General features: G+C 36.6%; 1 long non-coding RNA gene across 1 annotated transcript; it reads left to right on the top strand.

The window, feature by feature from the left end:
* The first annotated feature begins 392 nt into the window (after positions 1–392).
* LOC120157991 lies at positions 393–17,170 on the top strand. Its single transcript, XR_005519189.1, has 2 exons — positions 393–511; positions 17,078–17,170. It is a non-coding gene; the product is annotated as an uncharacterized LOC120157991 (long non-coding RNA).
* The last annotated feature ends 2,335 nt before the right edge of the window (positions 17,171–19,505 follow it).

Raw genomic sequence — 19,505 nt, 5'->3', positions numbered from 1 at the left:
CCTAAAGATAATAGTTTTTTTTTTCTAAATTCAAACTTTAAACTAGTCTCTTAATGCAACTTTGCTCGTCCATCTTCTAGAAGGCATGCGGAGAAGTCTTCTAGAAACTGTCGCTGACTGGACCTTCTAGAAACTACCACGTCAGACCGTGTCATGCTCAGAGTCGTGCACATGTTTCCAGCCATGACCAAATAATAAAAAGTTCAGAATGCGCCCGTTTTGTCACTAATTCTAGAAAGTAAGGACCTGCACGAAAACAAGCATAACATTACCAAATCAGCAGTAATAATTCCACAAAATCGAAGAAATAACGGGCAAATATTAACGATTTCGAACAGTCATCAGAAATAGGATGAGAATATAGACGAAGTCTGATGCGGCGCGACAATGAAGTGCGATCATTATGAACTTGGATGTTGCAGGTAGAACATATATAGGAAACATGATTTCCCTAGTTTCCACATGCATTACAAAAGAATGGGTTATTTGGCCTTAATAACAAAATGAAAGGGTGATCATGATAAGATTTGTCTTCAATAATGGGTGGTGCCAAGCATGTTTGGGGTGTATGTAAAACTTGCAAGGGACAAAACCATAAAATAATCCCCACAGACTATTGCTTTGGCACAAGTTGAATTCAAGTAAGTCTTTATCGAGATCTTTAAAAACAAGCAAAAGTTGGCGTGTACGGTGGCAAGGATGATTAATTATTGAGGCTGGTGTTAAAGTTTGACTCGAATTCAAAATGACACAAATTAATTAATAAATAAATATTGGGAAAGTAGGAAACCCAGTTTGATTAAAAAGTAGAAAACTTTATTAAAATAGATTTCTACTTTATTTAGCTTTCCTTTGTAATCAAGTATCTATTCATATAAATAGATACTAAGGGTCAGAGTTAGATATTAAGTTTTTTCTCTTACTAAAATCTTGTATTTTCTTCCTGCATATTAGTGAAATTAATATCCCCTGCCTGTGGTTTTTCCCTTTTGGGTTTTCACGTAAATCCTAGTATTTTTTAGTTTTTCCTTTTCGATTGTGTTTATTTGATTGTCGATAATCATTGTTCTAATATTGTAACAAATTGGTATCAGAGCTTCGGGTTCAAATTATAGCAACAATGAAGTATGATATTTCGCTATTGAATTGGTATACCAAGTTCTCACTATGGCAGGTAAAGATTCGGGATGTTCTTGCACGTTAGATCTCGATGATGCAATAGAAGGATTTGATAAGAAGCCAGTAACACAATTGACGAATAAGGAAAAACATAAGGATCATAAAGCTCTTTCTCAGGTTCGTTTACACTTATCAAATCAAATTTTACAGGATGTGTTGAAAGAAAAAACAATTGCATTTTTGTGGGCGAAATTGGAACAACTTTGCATGTATAAATCATTGACCAACAAGTTACACCTAAAGCAACGTATTTATTCGCTCAAATTGACGAAAGGTTCGTATCCTGAAGAGTATCTAACCGCATTCAAGAAAATTGTCTCTGATCTAGAGACTTTATAAGTGAAGTATGATCAAGAAGACTTAGGATTGATCCTCCTATGTCCGTTGTCTCCTTCTTACTCGTCTTTCAGAGATACAATCTTTTACAGTCACGAAACACTCACTCTTGAATAAGTTTAAAATGGATTATACTCATTTGACAAGATGAAACGTCTTCTATCTGGTCTCAGGTAGATTATCTCGTGATGCATTTATCGATTAGCTCAGATAGTAGGAGAAAAAAATGAGTGTTCTTCTAATAATATTAGAAGGGGTATATCAAAATCTTCCAACTAAGGTAAAACTTATCATTATTGTAAAAAGAAAGGTCGTGTTAAATCTGAGTATTACAAGTTGCAAAATAAAATCAAAAGAGAATATGAAGAGTAGAACTTTGGGAAATCTGGTAAGGTCGGTATAGTAGAAGAGTACGATGACAGAGAACTCCTAGTTGCGGCTGACGACAACTTTATAACAAGTGATGACTGGATACTTGACTCTAGTAATAGTTTTCATATGAGTCCTAATCATGATTGATTTGCTACGTATGAAGTTGTATCTACAGGTGATGTATTTTTAGGAAATAATGTCCTTTGTAAAGTCGCAGATATTGGCACAATCAAGATTAAGATGTTCGATGGGATTGTTCTAACACTTGGTAATGTGAGGCATGTTCTGGATTTGAGTATAAATTTAATTTCGTTAGGTACTCTAGATTCAAAATGGTACAAATTCTCCAGTAAAAGTAGAGTTATGAAAATTTGCAAGAACTCTCTTGTTGTGTTGAAAGGGCAGAGAAGACTACCAAGTTTTATGTTCTAAAGGTTCAACAGTTTTAGATAATGTAGTTAGTGTTTCATCCAGCATGTCAAATAACGTTGTTGAACAAAATAACCGTGGGCAGAACGGTTATGTGAAGTAGAAAATAGTTCAATTTTGTGAACATAATGAATTTAAAGATAGAACTATCATTGATGATTAGGATCGTGATGTACATGATATTGCTCGTGGTGAAATTTTTGTGAGCAAAGTTGACACTTATGATAACTATGTCGATGTGAAGACTAAATCCAAGCCTAGAAAAAGCTTGGATTCGGTCAGTGTCTATTACTGAAGATTACCCATTTGAGGGGTGTTGTGGAAGAGGTGGAGAACTTGTTTGTTGAAGTGAAGAATTATTTTTTGTTGAGTTTGGGTGTCACATCGAATTTGGATGTTTTGTCTCGAAACCTTTGCACTTTTAGAATTCGCGTTAAGGTGGAGATTTGTTAGAGTTTGACTCGAATTCAAAGTGGCACAAATTAATTAATATATAAATATTAGTAAAGTCGGAAACTCAGTTTGATTAAAAGTAGAAAACTTTATTAAAGTAGATTTCTACTTTATTTAGTTTTCCTTTGTAATCAAGTATCTATCCCTATAAATAGATACTAAGGGTCAGGTTAAATATTACATTTTTTTTTCTTTCACCAAAATCCTCTTGTTTTTTTCCTTTATATTAGTGAAATTCTTCTCCTTTGCCTTTGGTTTTTCCCTTTTGGGTTTTCCATGTAAATCCCGGTGTTCTTTATTTTTCTTTTTCGATCGTGTTTATTTGTTTGACGATAATCATCGTTCCGATATTATAACATGTAGTTCAAGGCATTTTTTTATGGAAGAGCATTCTACCATCGCACTCAAAAGATTCAGTTTGATTAATGGAACCCAAAGGATGAGGATGGGCAACATGGAGGGTCTCAATCAAGTTTCCAGCATTGTCACGTGGAAGCAAAGCGCAATTAAAGTCAAGGTAAAATTCACAAGAAGAACAATGATAGAAGAATCCCTTAACCTTGTAGTCGCGGCAAAAGTTGCAACGAACGTCTCTTTTCTGATGTTCGGAAGCTGAAAGAAGAAGAAGAAGAGGGTGGCACCGGTGAGCAGGGTGATGAATCTCCGAGGGTGCCTCCGCACATTTCTTGTGGAGGCAAAATCATCACTCCCGGCAGCTGTAGTTCGAACCCAACACATTTTCCGCGGATAGTGATGACTCATGTGGTGAAGCTCCGTCATGTTCCTTTCTCTCTGCATCTCTCCAATGATCTAAAATTTTCTCACTTGTAGGCACCAAGTCAATGCTTGGTGGCCACAATAAATATATATATATATTAAACATCCTACATGGAAATGGAATCTTAATTGACTTAGTTTCACACAGGCAATTTGAATATTGAATGCAGCATAGAGCCATAGAGATTTGTGAAGAATATTTAATTTGTCGTTGCAGCTTCTGTGCTTCTCCTCTTCCTCCTTGACTAATTAATCTCTATAATTTATGTAATATAGAAATCTACATTTGTAAATTCAACATTTTAAAGGCAATTTAAATTTCACTATTTTGGAGTAGTATTTAGGGATGGGTATGGGTCGGGTCGGGTTTTTGGTCCACCCGACCCGACCCGAGAAGAAGGGGACATCCACCCGTAACCCGACCCGATCCGACGAAATTAATTTTTCACCCGACCCGACCCAATAGATAGTTTAAAAAATCCGACCCGACCCGAAATAAAAAAAATTATTTTTATTCAATAAAAATAGTGACTAAATTGAAATAAATAATATATGGATGGGTATTATTGTAATTATTTCTAAATCTATATGGTAAAAGTATATATTTTTTTCGGGTTGGGTCGGTCGGATTTTTTTCACCTAAACCCGAACCCGACCCGAACCTGATTTTTTTTTATAGAAAAATCCGACCCGATCGGATCGGGTCGAATCGGAACCCGTCGGGTTCGGGTTAGATGCCCATCCTAGTAGTATTACAAGGTATAAAAGATTAGGTCAAAATTCAGTACTAAATGAAGATTTATCGCCGTTACAGAGATTTTCGATCAATAAGAATCATGTAGCCTAACATGTTTTATGTTCATACACGTCAATACCTAATGTAATAGATTTAATTAAAAGTAATAAATCCTAGTAAAAAGAGACTCCTTGTTATAGTTCATATAAATAGATTATTAGATTTAGTCTTTAAGATTATGAGAGAATTGATTATTTTTTCGTAATCTCTTGTACAATTTCAATTATAGTTAATTTTTTCTCTTATGTTTATGATTTTCTCTAATCTATAGTTTTTTTTTATCTAAAATGTATGTTCATTTTATTTTTGTGTTCTTTTGATTTACTTTTTCTTATTATTTTCTTATTGAATTTGTATCGTAAATAAAATTTAACTCTTTATAATAAAAACAACTCATTTTTTTAATATTTCGTAAATGTTTTCATAAAAAATGTTATTACAACAAATATATTGTAAGACAAAACAATTCAAGTTGCAAAATCACTACTAATACCATAAAATGCACTACAAAGACGGTGAAACAAAAAAAAAAACCAAATTATTTCACTACCACTATCGTTGACTAGGTTGTATGCAGCTCCAATGAACAATATATTTACATCATTCCTCTTCACATTTAAGGGCTAGAACTTGGCAGGGATCATCACATTCATTGCATTCTGGGTAGTAATAAACCTTCCTGATAGAAGTGAGAGGATGTGTATAACCTCCTAAGATCATGTACCTAACATGTTTTATGTTCATACACGTCAATACCTAATGTATAGATTGAATTAAAAGTAATAAATCCTAGTAAAAAGAGACTCCTTGTTATAGTTCATATAAATAGATTATTAGATTTAGTCTTTAAGATTATGAGAGAATTGATTATTTTTTCGTAATCTCTTGTACAATTTCAATTATAGTTAATTTTTTCTCTTATGTTTATGATTTTCTCTAATCTATAGTTTTTTTTTTATCTAAAATGTATGTTCATTTTATTTTTGTGTTCTTTTGATTTACTTTTTCTTATTATTTTCTTATTGAATTTGTATCGTAAATAAAATTTAACTCTTTATAATAAAAACAACTCATTTTTTTAATATTTCGTAAATGTTTTCATAAAAAATGTTATTACAACAAATATATTGTAAGACAAAACAATTCAAGTTGCAAAATCACTACTAATACCATAAAATGCACTACAAAGACGGTGAAACAAAAAAAAAACCAAATTATTTCACTACCACTATCGTTGACTAGGTTGTATGCAGCTCCAATGAACAATATATTTACATCATTCCTCTTCACATTTAAGGGCTAGAACTTGGCAGGGATCATCACATTCATTGCATTCTGGGTAGTAATAAACCTTCCTGATAGAAGTGAGAGGATGTGTATAACCTCCGTATGTGTATTTGTTGTTGCGGAAGACGGCTACCGGATAGAGCAAAATCACAACTGATAATTTGAGAAAATAAAAATGAAGATAAAAGAGACACCAAATTTACGTGGAAAACCCCTAAATAATATAGGTAAACCACGGGCAACGGTAGAAGAATTTCACTATGAGAAATAGGAATTACAACTTCTCTCGATCTACCAGGAAAACGATGACATTCTCTCTTGATGAAAATGAGAAAACAACTCTCAATAAACTCTCTAAATTCTCTAGTATTAGAAGAAAGATAGAATGCTTTGGGATGGTTTTGAAGCTAAATGAGCTAGGGTAATTATAGTTGAAGCTTAAGGACTAATTTATAAATACCCTAAATTACAATGACTAAAAATGAGATTTTATCATTGTTGATTTTCAACATACCTACCTTTTTGACAATTGATATTCGGTGGATTTGTTTATTCCACCTTTCGGTGGATTTGTTTTGATTTTCAACAATCTCTCACTTGAAGATTTGATTGGAACAATCATATCTTCACACCATTCTTTCTACCTTGTACCATCATGTGGCTTACATCTCTGATAGGCCACAAGAGAATCGACACCAAGTAAATTTATCGGCATTAATCGCCTTCGTCATGAAATCTGCTATGTTGTCTTTGGTATGGATCTTCTGCATATCTATCGTTCCTTATTCCACCTTTTCACGAATGAAATTGTATTGAACTCATATGTGCTTTGTCCTTGAATGAAATACTGGATTCCTTGCTAGATGCAAGGTGCTTTGACTGTCATAAATCAGAGAGACATACTCTTGATTGTGCCCAAGCTCCTCCAATAACATCTTCAACCAAATTGTTTCTTTACTGGCTTGTGTAGCTGCTACATATTCTACCTCTATTGTGGATGTAGCCACAACTGACTGTAATTTTGAAACCCACCTTACAGCTGCACCAGCAACTTTGAACACATATCATGTAGTAGATTTTCTTTTATCCAAATCTCTAGCATAGTCAGAATCTACATAACCATTGATTAGTAAATTTGATCATCCGTAATATAATGCAACATTTGGGGTCCCTTTGATGTATCTCATGATCCGCTTTACTGTATTCCAATGCTCTTTGCCTGGATTCGCCATGTACCGACTAACCACTCTCACTGCTTGTGCAATGTCTGGTCTTATGCATATCATAACAAACATTAAACTTCCCACTGCTGATGCATACGGTACTCGAGACATCTTCATCCTCTCTTCTTCACTGCTAGGACTCATACTGGAGGATAATTTGAAGTTAATAGGAAGAGGGGTAGAAATTGACTTACAATATTGCATGTTGAATCGTGACAAGATCTTCTTCAAGTAATTCTTTTGTGAAAGCCAAATCTTCCTATTACTTCTGTATCGGTGAATTTGCATCCCTAGAATCTTGTTTGCTGATCCCAAGTCCTTCATTTTAAATTCCCTATCCAGTTGTGCCTTCACTTCTTCAATATGATCTTTGTTGGGTCCTGCAACTAACATGTCATCCACATACAACAGTAATATAACAAAATCGTTATCACCAGACCTCTTGAAATAAGCACAAGGGTCTGAATTAAGTCTGTTGTATCCAAGGCACATAATGAATCAAATCTCTATACCAACACCTCGGCGCCTGCTTTAGACCGTACAGAGATTTGTTCAACCTGCAAACCAAGTTTCTTCTTCTTTTTCTTCAAAACCTTCAGGCTGAAGCATATAAATCTCTTCTTCAAGATTTCCATGAAGAAAAAATGTTTTAACATCTAGTTGCTCTAGATGTAAGTTCAATGTAGCACACATTGCCAAAACTACTCGAACTGTTGTTAGTCGAACCACAGGAGAAAATATTTCATTGAAATCAATACCTTCTTTTTGATCATATCCTTTGACCATCAGTCGTGCACGATACCTCTCAACTTGATCGTTACCATTTCGCTTGATTTTAAAGACCCATTTGTTACCAATTAGCTTCCTTCCTTGTGATAGTGGCACAAGGTCTCATGTATTATTTTTATGAAGTGCTTCAATTTCTTCTTGCATCGCCATCATCCACAGTGAAGCATATGAGTTGTTTATTGCCTCCTGATATGTTGATGACTCACCGTCCTCTGTTAAAAGGCAGTATGCAACATTTCCTTCTATAACATAATATGAGTGTCAATTGGGATATCTTCTCACACGATCTGATTGATAAGTTGTTGGAGCTTCAGAACACTCTGGTTCTTGTTCATCATGTGCTGGTTCTGCTTCAGAAGAATCTCCTTGTTCAACCTCCTTTTCCATATCTATCTTTGTAGTCTCTGATTTTTCAGCGCTATCATCGTCTTCTTTTCTTTGTAGTTTATCCTCTACAAAGATAACATCCCTGCTAATGATAACTTTGTGGGTAGTGGGATCCCATAAGCGATACCCCTTTACACCATCATCATACCCCAAGAATTTACATTTCCTGGATTTTGGATCTAGCTTTGAAATTTCTTGGGAGTTGTACATCAAGTACACAATACTTCCAAATACATGGAGGTTTGAACAATCAGCTGGTTTACCAGTCCACATCTCCATTGGTGTCTTCATCTCTATTGCAGTAGATGGAGCTCGATTCACCAAATAACATGTGGTATTGACTGCTTCTGCCCAGAATGATTTTTCTAGGACTGCATCCCTCAATATTGCTCTTGTTCTTTCTAACAAGGTTCTGTTCATCCGCTCTGCCACTCCATTTTGTTAAGGAGTGTTCGCCACTGTGAACTGTCTTTTAATGCCTTCTTTCCTACAAAAGTCATCAAATTCTTCGCTTGTGTATTCTCCTCCATTATCTGTTCTGAAACACTTGCTCTTATTTCCAGAATCAAGTTCCACCCGCGCTTTGAAGTTTTTGAAAGTTGAAACATACATCTGTCTTCTTCTTAATAGGGTACACCCAACATCTCCTGGAGTAGCCATCAATAAATGAGACAAAATATTTTGCTCTGCCTAGGGATGTAACTGGTGCTTTCCATACGTCAGAATGAACCAATTCTAGAACACTTTTTCCTCTAGAATTTGACGTGTTGAATTTCAGCCGATGCTGCTTGTTATGCAATGCTCACACAAAGTAAGTGATACATTTGTTAAGCCTGGAAGTAGCTTTTGCTCCACAAGGACTTTCATTCCTTGTTCTGACATGTGTCCAAGTTTCTGATGCCATAGCATTGCAGAATCTGAACTTCCACAGTAATGGAGTTTTTATTTAGACTCCAACAATTCTTCTTCAAGTGACCCTTCTTTCCACAGTTGTAGCACTTTAAATTCTTCTTGCTCCTCGACTTCGATCTACCATATTTGTAACTACTGCTTTGGCCATGTTCTGTTGATCACCCTCTCATCATTGTCAACGCTTCTGCTTGTTGTAAATTTACTTGTCTGTCTTCCTTGTTCTTGCGCCAATTTTCTTCTTGGAGAACAGCAGCTGCAACGTCATCGAAGACTAGACTGGTGACATTACTGTTTGTCAAGTTGATGATGATTTGATCATACGAATCAGGTAGACTTTGAAGTAAAATTTCAGCACGTTCTTGTTCTCCTATTGTACATCTCAAAGATGTAAGCTGAGAAAATAAAGTGTTCAGTGTGTTTAAGTGCTCCGTCACTGGAGTAGATTCCGACATTCGGAGAGTGTACAATTTCCTCTTAAGGACTAATTTATAAATACCCTAAATTACAATGACTAAAAATGAGATTTTACCATTGTTGATTTTTAACATAAACCTATCTTTTTTGACAATTGCTATTCGATCCTTGATAAATGGATACTCTCCAAGAACACATTTGATATGCATCGCATTGTCACAAGTTTCACAACGATAAAACCATTTCTGTAGATTCTTCACAAATGTCACAATAAGATAATCATCATGACCTTGATAAGCAAGTGTCAGAGAATGATGATCAAAGTTATGCCATGCAGAATCTGAGTCTGCAGTCAAGTTTTCCTGGTGAGGTGGCGGCACCAGTCCTTTAGGCTGGTTGCTGGCAGCTGATTTTTTGCTTTCTTTTCTTTCTTTTCTTTTTTCATCTTTCATTTATTAAGTTTGTCTTTTAGTTTCTAGGTCGATGGTGGAGGCAGCCACCGTCTCACGAAATAGGTCGTTTCCTATGTGGTTTGCTTGTTTGGTCTGATATAAATCTTTAAACCCTAAATTATTTTAGGGTATTAGGAATTGGGTTTAAAGAAGCATGGATTGGAATAAATTGTACTTTGTTGTCTGCCGCAGTCTTTACCTCTCCTCTGTCTACTAGGTATTTCTATTTGCTAAAGCTTAACCTTTTTATTGAAGTTCATTATTCGGTGCTGGTAGACCATGGGGCTTAGCTTGATTTGTGTGAGGGGTTTAATCGTATCATATGGATTTGTTGGAGTCGAATTCATTATTTGGGTTACTGGTTTCACTGTAAAAGATTAATGCTTGGTTCTGTTGTTGGTTTATCATATTGTTTGGGTTGTCCGGAATGCTTCTATTCATTCTTTTATGTTTGTCTAAATCCATGGAGAGAGCATCAGGAAGAAATTGTGAAATGAAAAGTCCTTCTACGGTTCCTTAGTGTTGGCCGTTTTTGCCAATTACGATTAGTAAGATTTCATTCGAAAAGCCTTAAGGATGTGTGTTCCTTTGTAAGGAGAAGTGTTTGTTATGTTTCATAGTGTATAGAAACATTTAAGAATTTCAGTCGGGTCTACTTTTGCTTTTCTTGTGCTTGGGTGATCTGCTGCGTTTGTATGGTGTGTTGTTGTTGCAGTTGTCTTGTGTTTGCTTTGGCTAGATAGATGTCCTTTGGTGTTGCTATTAGTTGCTGTCCACTGGTCGTTTATATGTTTGTGTTATGCATTGTGTGTTCTTTGATGGTTTTCCGGCTGGTGGTGGAGTGGTGATTACAGCAGTTTTCGGAGATTAGTTGGTTCCTAGGTTGGAGGAGGTTTTTGCTGTAGATGTTGATTTCGAGGTAAAGAAGGATGGTTCAATGATTCACTAAAAAGAATTATGAAGATGGTGCTCTGAACAGATGGTATCTATGTTGTGCCCGTTGTGGATAATGAGGTGGCTGTCGGTAATAGTTTATTCGACGTGTCCATATAGTGTTGTATTTCGAGCTTAAAGGATATTGTTTATTGGATTAGGGTCAGTAAGTGAGTTTGTATTTCTTAGTGCGTGTGGAGTGTGCTTGTCAGGAGTTGTCTGAGGTATTAGTCCTGTGGTCTTTGGGGTTTGCTGTGGTATTTTAGAGGAGTTGGAGTTATGGTTTTTATAGTATTTTAGTGTTAGGTTTGCAGTAGTTTGTTTTTTTTTTTTTGTCAGTCTGAGCTGTTGTGGGTTCAAAGATCCTGGTTTTTTTAGGTAGTAGGAGTGTGGTTGGACTAGATTTGCTAATTCAATTGGCCCTCTAGAGTTGGTTGTCTGTTATGAGTGTAAGTTGTAGAATCGCTGGCTCCTTTCAAATATTTGCTTTGTTTTGAGAAGCAGTGTTTTGGTTTTTGCTAAGTGATGTTTTGGTTTAGGATAGGATTAGATGTCTTTTAAGTTCTTATTTGAAGTATCCTAAGTGGAGGAGTGTTTAGTCTGATATTGGCAGTTTCTTTGGAGCATTTTAAGGAAGCGTTTCTTGTTCTTCTAGTCCAATGCAGTTCTACTGGTCTGCTTTTGCATTGCCTGTTCTGTTGCTATAGTGGTTGTAGTGAGATTTCCAGCTCTTGTATCAGTGTTTTAGCAGGTGTGGTGACTATGGTTTCGGCTGCTGTTCAGATTCCTCCCATTGTTGTTGTGTCTGCTGTAGATCAGTTTTTGATGTGTGTTTGTTCTATCTTCTTTTTGCTGTATGGTCTGTTACGGTGTTTGTTTAAGGTGGGTTGTGGTTGGGGGATGTCTTGTGTTGATGTAAGAGCAATTGTTGTATTTCATCATTTCCACCTCTTGGTACACTCTTTTTCCTCCACTTAAGGTTAGGGAGATTTTTTAATGAGGTCCTTGAGGTGGTGTTCTTTGCATTTATCTAATACAAAGTACCCTCTTTCAAAAAAAAGTTATGCCATACAGTGCATGGTAATGTAACACATTTCCAATCCAGAGCAAACGTGCAATCCTTGCATCTGTATACTACTTCAGGATTTATTTTATCACAAGCATTGCAATTCGCCTTATATTTTTCGACGAAAAAGAGAAAATGTGACTCATCCGCATCATATGTAAAACTGTGAGGTAGTGAAGCACATCTGAAACACAACTTTAAGCGACCAAGTGATGATTGGTAGGATAAACCACTACAGTTATACTTACAAAGAACACATATGAAAATATCATCTGTGAGAAGACCAGTGAGCATTTGAGTAAACCATGGTCGAAGTCTTCTGGGCGATTCAGCACAACTTTTGTGCAGAAAGAAATCACAATGTGAACAATAATAAAATGAAGATAGGAGAGTGTTGATAAATCGGGCAAAGTAAATGAAAGAACACAAGAATTTTAACGAGGTTCGGCAATGTGCTTACGTCCTCGGTGCCTAGGCGGCACTAGAAAATTTTATTCAATTCTCATAGGTTTAGGTTACATCTCTATTTATAATAGAAAACCCTGGTACATAATTACAAAATTAACCCTGTCCTCTTTACCGGTATATTTATGAGTCATACCTTACAAATCTCCACCTTGGCGAATATCATTCCCCTTAGGAAACATTCAATGTGGGTTGGGTTACCTTAGTTCTTTAACAACTTGAAACATTCAACAAGTCCAAGCAATGCTTGAACTTGTCTGTCGTAACTAGCTTGGTGAACATATCAGCGGCATTCTCATCAGTGTATACCTTCTGAAACAAAATCTCTTCAGATGCAACCAACTCTCTGATCTTTTGAAAACGTACATCAATGTGCTTAGTTCTAGCACGATATACCTGATTCTTAGCTAAGTGAATAGCACTTTGATTGTCGTAAAGTAGATGAACTCCATCTTGCTGAACAACCCAACTCCTTCACTAAACCAGTGAGCCATAAAGCTTCTTTTGTAGCTTCAGCCGCTGCCATGTACTCAGCTTCAGTTGTAGATAGTGCCACTACAGATTGAACAGTAGACTTCCAACAAATAGGTCCTCCACCAAGAGTAAAAACATACCCTATCGTCGATCTTCTATTATCCAAGTCACCTGCATAGTCTGAATCCACATATCCTACAACCAAAGGATTATCTCGTTGACTACCAAAAACAATTCCATGTCCCACAGTACCCTTTAAGTATCGAAAGATCCACTTGACTGCTTCCCAATGTTGCTTACCAGGTTTAGACATGTACTTACAAACTTGACTAACAACATGAGCTAAATCAGGACGAGTACATACCATTGCATACATCAAGCAGCCAACAGCATTAGAATACGGAACCTTTTCCATATCTTCAGCTTCCTTATCTGTCTTAGGGCACTGTTCTAATAAGAGCTTAAAGTGGTTCGCCAATGGAATGCTAACTGGTTTTGCGCTGCTCATCGCAAACCTTTCTAGCATTTTTTCAACATAACCCCGTTGAGATAGCCACAGTCTCCTTGAGTCTCTGTCCCTGCAAATTTCCATTCCAAGAATTTTCTTTGCAGCACCTAAATCTTTCATATCAAATTCCTAACTCAATAAAGTTTTCAAACCGATAACATCATCCATGTTCTTCGCAGCAATCAACATATCATCAACATACAGTAATAGAAAAATAAAAGAACCATCATCAAGGATCTTAACATAGACACAACAATCATACTCACATCGGTTGTAGCCAATCTTGATCATATAGGAGTCAAACCGTTTATACCACTGTCTCGGAGACTGTTTCAACCCGTACAAAGATTTCTTCAATCTGCAAACTAAATGCTCGTTTCTAGGTTGAGTGAAACCTTCAGGTTGCCGCATGTAGATCTGTTCCTCTAAATCACCATGCAAAAAAGCAGTTTTAACATCCATCTGCTCTAAATGCAAATCCCAACTGGCCACCAATGCAAGTACTACTCAGATTGAAGTGTGCCTGACCACAGGAGAAAAAATTTCATCATAATCAACTCCTTTCTGCTGTGAAAAACCCTTTGCTACCAAACGAGCCTTGAACTTGAACTTCTCCCCCTCTTTTTCTGTTACTGCTGGTTTCTTCTTATACACCCATTTGCAACCAATCGGCTTTTTACCCTCAGGAAGGCGAACCAACTCCCATGTACGATTGAGATTCAAAGACTCCATCTCCTCAACCATGGCTGCCATCCACTTGTTGTTTTCCTGACTAGTAACAACATCATGAAAATTAACCGGATCATCACTGCTAACAATAAGTGCAAAAGAGACCAAGTCTTCAAAACCCAATCTACTCGGAGGCTTTATATTCGTCTGTCTCACCCTATCTCTGGCGAGACTATAATCCTACAAATCATCTGTAGTGGAACCACCAGAAGTCGGTTGAGAAGTTTCTGGTTTATCAACTGGAAACTGCTCGAAATCCACCACTGTCCTGTCTTTCTTCTGTTGCAACGTGGATTGTTCATCAAAAACAACATCTCTACTGATCACAATTTTCTTCGCAACTGGATCCCAGAACTTGAATCATTTGACACCTTTCTTGTAACCCAGAAAAATGCACTCCTTCGATTTTGCATCAAGTTTGGATCTCTCATCAGCAGGTACATGCACATAAGCAGGATAACCAAAAATCCGTAAGTTTCAAACTAACATCATGACTAGTCCATACCTCTTCTACAAGTTTCCCAGCCAATGATGCCCTTGGCGATCTGTTGATAAGATAACACATGTTAACAGCCTCGGCCCAGAAGTGTTTGGGAAGCCCCGCATTCAACCGCAAACATCTGGCTCTTTCATTCAACGACCTGTTCATCCGTTCCGCACACATTCTGTTGTGTGTCTTGCGCACTGTAAAATGTCTCTTAATCTCGTGCTCCTTACAGAAGTTTAAGAACTGTGAATCTGTGTACTCCGTACCATTGTCAGACCGCAAACACTTGATTTTTCGTCATGTTTGGTTTTCTACCTCAGCTTTCCACAGCTTGAACTTCTCAAAAACTTTAAATTTCTGTTTCAAAAAATACACCCAAACTTTCCGTGAAAAATCATCAATAAAGTAGCATAATACCTAGATCCACCCAAAGACGATGTCGTGGAAGGCCCCTATACATCAGAATGCACATAATCAAGAATCCCTTGAGTTGTGTGCCTCGCAGTCTTGAAACGGACTTTAGTCTGTTTACCAAGAACACAATACTTGCAAAAATCGAGCTTACAGCTTTTGACACCATGCAACAGATTTCTTTTGTGTAATTCTGTCATACCACGTTCACTAAGATGAGCAAGACGCATATGCCACAGTTTTGTAGTATATCACAGGACTCAACAGAACTCCACCTGCAACGGTACTCCCTAACAATCTAAAATTTCTTGTAGTCATCTTTCCTTTCATCACAGTCAAGCACCTTTAACAATCTGAATGGTTTCCCTATCCTCATCAGCCTTAGGGATAAACCATTCTTGTGCAAAGTGCCCAAGAAATCAAATTCTTCTTTCAAATCTGGGATATGTCGAACACCACTCAACGTCCGAACAGAGCCATCATACATCTTAATTCTGACATCACAATACCAACAATATTGCAACAATGATCATCACCCAAATAAACATAACCAGAATTAACCAACCTGTATGTCGAAAACCATTCCCTATTTGGCATGATGTGATAAGAACATCCAGAATCAAGAATCCACGCATCCGTCAATTGAGTCGTTGAAATAAAAAGCATCACCCTCACTGCAATCAGAATTGTCACCTCGACCACGTTCACAGACTTGGATGAAACATCACGCTTCTCATCAGTCTGCTTTTTCACTCGGACAGTCTCGCTTCATATGTCCCGCCTCCTTGCACTTGTAACAGTGAATTGTCTTCTTATCCCTATTTTGGATCTGGAATTCCGCTTGCCAGACTCTGCCTTCTCTGGCTTCCGTCCACGGTCTCGATTACCCTTGACATATAAGCTATCGGCTTGAGAGTTTTCCCCTGTATTCTGCTTCCGCTAGTTGTGAGCCAACAAGGCTGCAGTAATCCCTCAAACGTTGATAGTCTCTTTCCCATATGTAAGAGTAGTCACCATGTGTCGTAAGAGGGAGGCAACGAACACAACAAAATCATCGCTCTGTCTTCATCTCAATTTTTACATCAAGCCGAGCCAATCAGAAACGATTTGATTGAAGACATTCATGTGTTGCGCCAAATCATGATCGTCCTGCATCTTCAGCCCATACAGCCGCTGCTTTAGATACAGTATTGTCGTTAAGGATTTGGACATAAACTGACTTTCCAACTTCCTCCAAATTTTGTCTGGAGACGATAGATGCATGACGTGATACATAACCTCGTCCGCCAAGCATAATCGTATGGTTCCTGTCGCTCGTTGTTGCAATTCTTCCCAATCTTCCTCCTCCATCGACGCCGGCTTTGTAGGTTGCAAAGCCTTCAGGATCCCCTACTGCGCCAACAGATCCTTCACCCTCGTTTGCCATAATCTGAAGTTACCCAGACCATCGAATTTCGCGACTTCGAATTTTGCTCCTGACATCTGATACCAATTGTTGAAAAATCGGGCAAAGTAAACGAAAGAACACAAGAATTTTATTCAATTCTCATAGGTTTAGGTTACATCTCTATTTATAATAGAAAACCCTGGTACATAATTATAAAATTAACCCTGTCCTCTTTACCGGTATATTTATGAGCCATACCTTACAGAGAGTAGCACACACCCATTGTAAAATTTATTACCCTCGACTTCATCTGATAGTATTAAGTTGTGCTCATGACTAATATGCATTATCTCTGTAGCTACTTCATCATCTTCAACTTTGATTTCCTTGATAATACGATTGATGCAACTCATAGGTTGATGAAACTCATAGGTTGATGAAACGGACCATCTTCTATAAATTCATCTGGATTTTTAACCTCAAACACACCATACAATCTCTTGTTCTCAATGGAACACTTCACATGAATAAAAAATCACAACCGGACCGAGAACAATAATAACTTCCATGCTCAATGTTTACCTTTTTGTAACAGATTCTGCAATCCCAAGTTCTAGAATCATCATGGTCGATACAAAGGGAAAAGCAGTGGGAAATGGGATGGGGATGGAGACCAAGTCTAATGTGACGTGGTAATGAAGTGCAATATTTATGAACTTGAATGTTGCAAATAGAACAGATATAGGAAACATTATCTCCCTTATTGCCACATGCATCACAAAGGAAGGGGTTATTTGGTCTTAATAACAAGGTGGGGCGATTATGATGAGATTTATCTTCAATAATGGGTGGTGGCCAAGCACACGTACAGTGGATGTAGAACTTGCAAGGGACACAATGATAATAAAATCCAAACCGTTTATCGGATTGACAAAGGTTGCATTCAGGAAAGTTTTCATCGGAATCATTGGAAACAAGAAAAAGCTGGTGTGTACTGTGGCAAGGGTGATTAATTGCTGAGGGCAGTTCAAGACATTTTTTATGGAAGAACTTTTTACATCCAAAACAAGCATATGAAGCATCATCTTTTAGTTTTGTGTCTCGACAAACATCACACTCAAAAAATCCAAATTTAAATCGATTAATGGAGATCAAAGGATGTGGATGTGCAACATGGAGTGTCTCAATCAGGTTTCCAGCAGTGTCCTATGGAAGCAAAGCGCAATTAAAGTCAAGGTAAAATGCACAAGAAGAACAATGGTAACGAAATCCCTTAACCTGGTAGAACCAAATGTTGCAACTAACTCCTCTTTGCTGATGTTCCGAAGCCGGAAGAAGAAGAAAAAGAGGGTGGTCGGGGTGAGCAGGGTGGTGTATCTCCGAGGGCGCCTCAGCACATTTCTTGTGGAGGTAAAACCGGCACTCCCTGCAGCTGTAGCTCGAACCCGACACCTTTTCCGCACAGCCAATGCAGTGGTAAGTGGTGTCACTTGGACTGCAGGCATCTTCGGCTAATAGCAATGGATGTTCATGGCTCCTGTGGTGAAGTTGCGCCATATTCCTTTCTCTATGCGTTTCTCCCATGATTCAAAATTTTCTCACTTATAGGCTTCAGTCAATGCCTGGCTCCAACATTTGTAATACTACTCCAGCTTGGCACAATAAATATATTAAATATCCCACATGGGAATGGAATCTTAATTGACTTAGTTTCACACAGGAAACTTGAGCATTGAATATAGCATAGAGCCATAGAGATTTGTGAACAATATTTAATTTGTCATTGCAGCTTCTGTGCTTCTTCTTTTCTTTTGATTTGATATTTCTTACCATCATCTTATTAAATTTCGTAACAAGAATAAAAATTAACTGTGTAATAAAAAAAACTTATTTTCTTTACAATTTCACAATTTTTTTTTCAAGAAAAATATTGTTGACAACAAATATATCATAAAACAAAACAATACAAGTTGCAAGATCACTGTTAATACCTCAAAATGTAATACATAGATGGAGAAAACACCAAACCATTTGACTACCATTTTTGGTATCTAAAGAACAATATATTTGCATCCTTCCTCTCACATTCAAGGTTTTATGCAACTCCAAAAAACAATATATTTACATCCTTGCTCTTCACACTCAAGAGCTAGATCTTGGCAGGGTTCTCCACAGTAATTGCACTCTGGGTAGTAATAAATCTTCCTGACAAAAGTGAGAGAATGTGGATGACTTTCGTATGTGTATTTGGTTCCGACCTTAATAAATGGATACTCTCCCACAACACATTCGATATGCATAGTATTATCACAAATTTCACAATGATAAAACCATTTATGTGGATCTCTTCTTTCCTTACAAATGTCACAGTAGTGTCGTAGTGGATAGTCATCACATTCTTTATGAGCAAGTGTCAAAGAATGCTGATCAAACTTATGCTATGCAGTCCGTGGTAAAGTAGCACAATTATTTTCTTTGGCTCTGAGTTAGAGAAAGCTGCTCTCAAACCGTAGTTGATGACATCGTAATCTCACTGACGACCCTTCTTGTTCCATCTGCGGTACAGTTGAAGAGTCTACCCTTCATATCCTAAGGATTGCAAAGAAACTAAGGTGGTGTTTGTTTTTGAAGAGGTAAAAGGTCTGCAGTCTGCGGATCACATCTGCAGGCATTTGCAGCAGAAGATGTGGACCAAAAGTCTGCAGTCTGCAAGAAGAAGACTGCTTGTTTTTTAACGTCTGCATACTGCTAAAATAAACTGAAATATAAATAAACTTATTTTTTAAACTTAAAAGAGTTTTGTAATACTGAGATTTAAATAATTTTAGTTTTACAATACTGAAATTTAAATAATTCATACAACTACAATAATAATTTTTTTAGGAAAACAAACACCACCTTATTAATTCTATTATAAGTCTCACATAATCACATGTATTATTTTATAAGTTTTATAGAATAAAATTTATAAATGATCATTAAATTATATTTTTTTAAACATTAAATTATCTAAAGTTATATAATAATATTAAATTTTGAATTTTATTATAATATGGCACAACAACATTAATTATCATTAAACTATTATTAATCAATGAATCATACACTTCTATTTTTTTAAACATTAATTATCATTAAACTATTATTAAATATGCAATTATGTAATACTTTTAATTTTTTTAAATATATATTCATAATTTATTTTTATAATTATATGATATTTTTAAAAAAAATATTTT

The sequence above is a fragment of the Hibiscus syriacus genome, unplaced genomic scaffold, assembly GCF_006381635.1.
Source record: "Hibiscus syriacus cultivar Baekdansim isolate YM2019G1 unplaced genomic scaffold, ASM638163v2 tig00111298_pilon, whole genome shotgun sequence".
In the NCBI taxonomy this organism is placed as follows: Eukaryota; Viridiplantae; Streptophyta; class Magnoliopsida; order Malvales; family Malvaceae; genus Hibiscus; species Hibiscus syriacus.
This window is presented reverse-complemented; position numbering and strand designations above follow the sequence as displayed.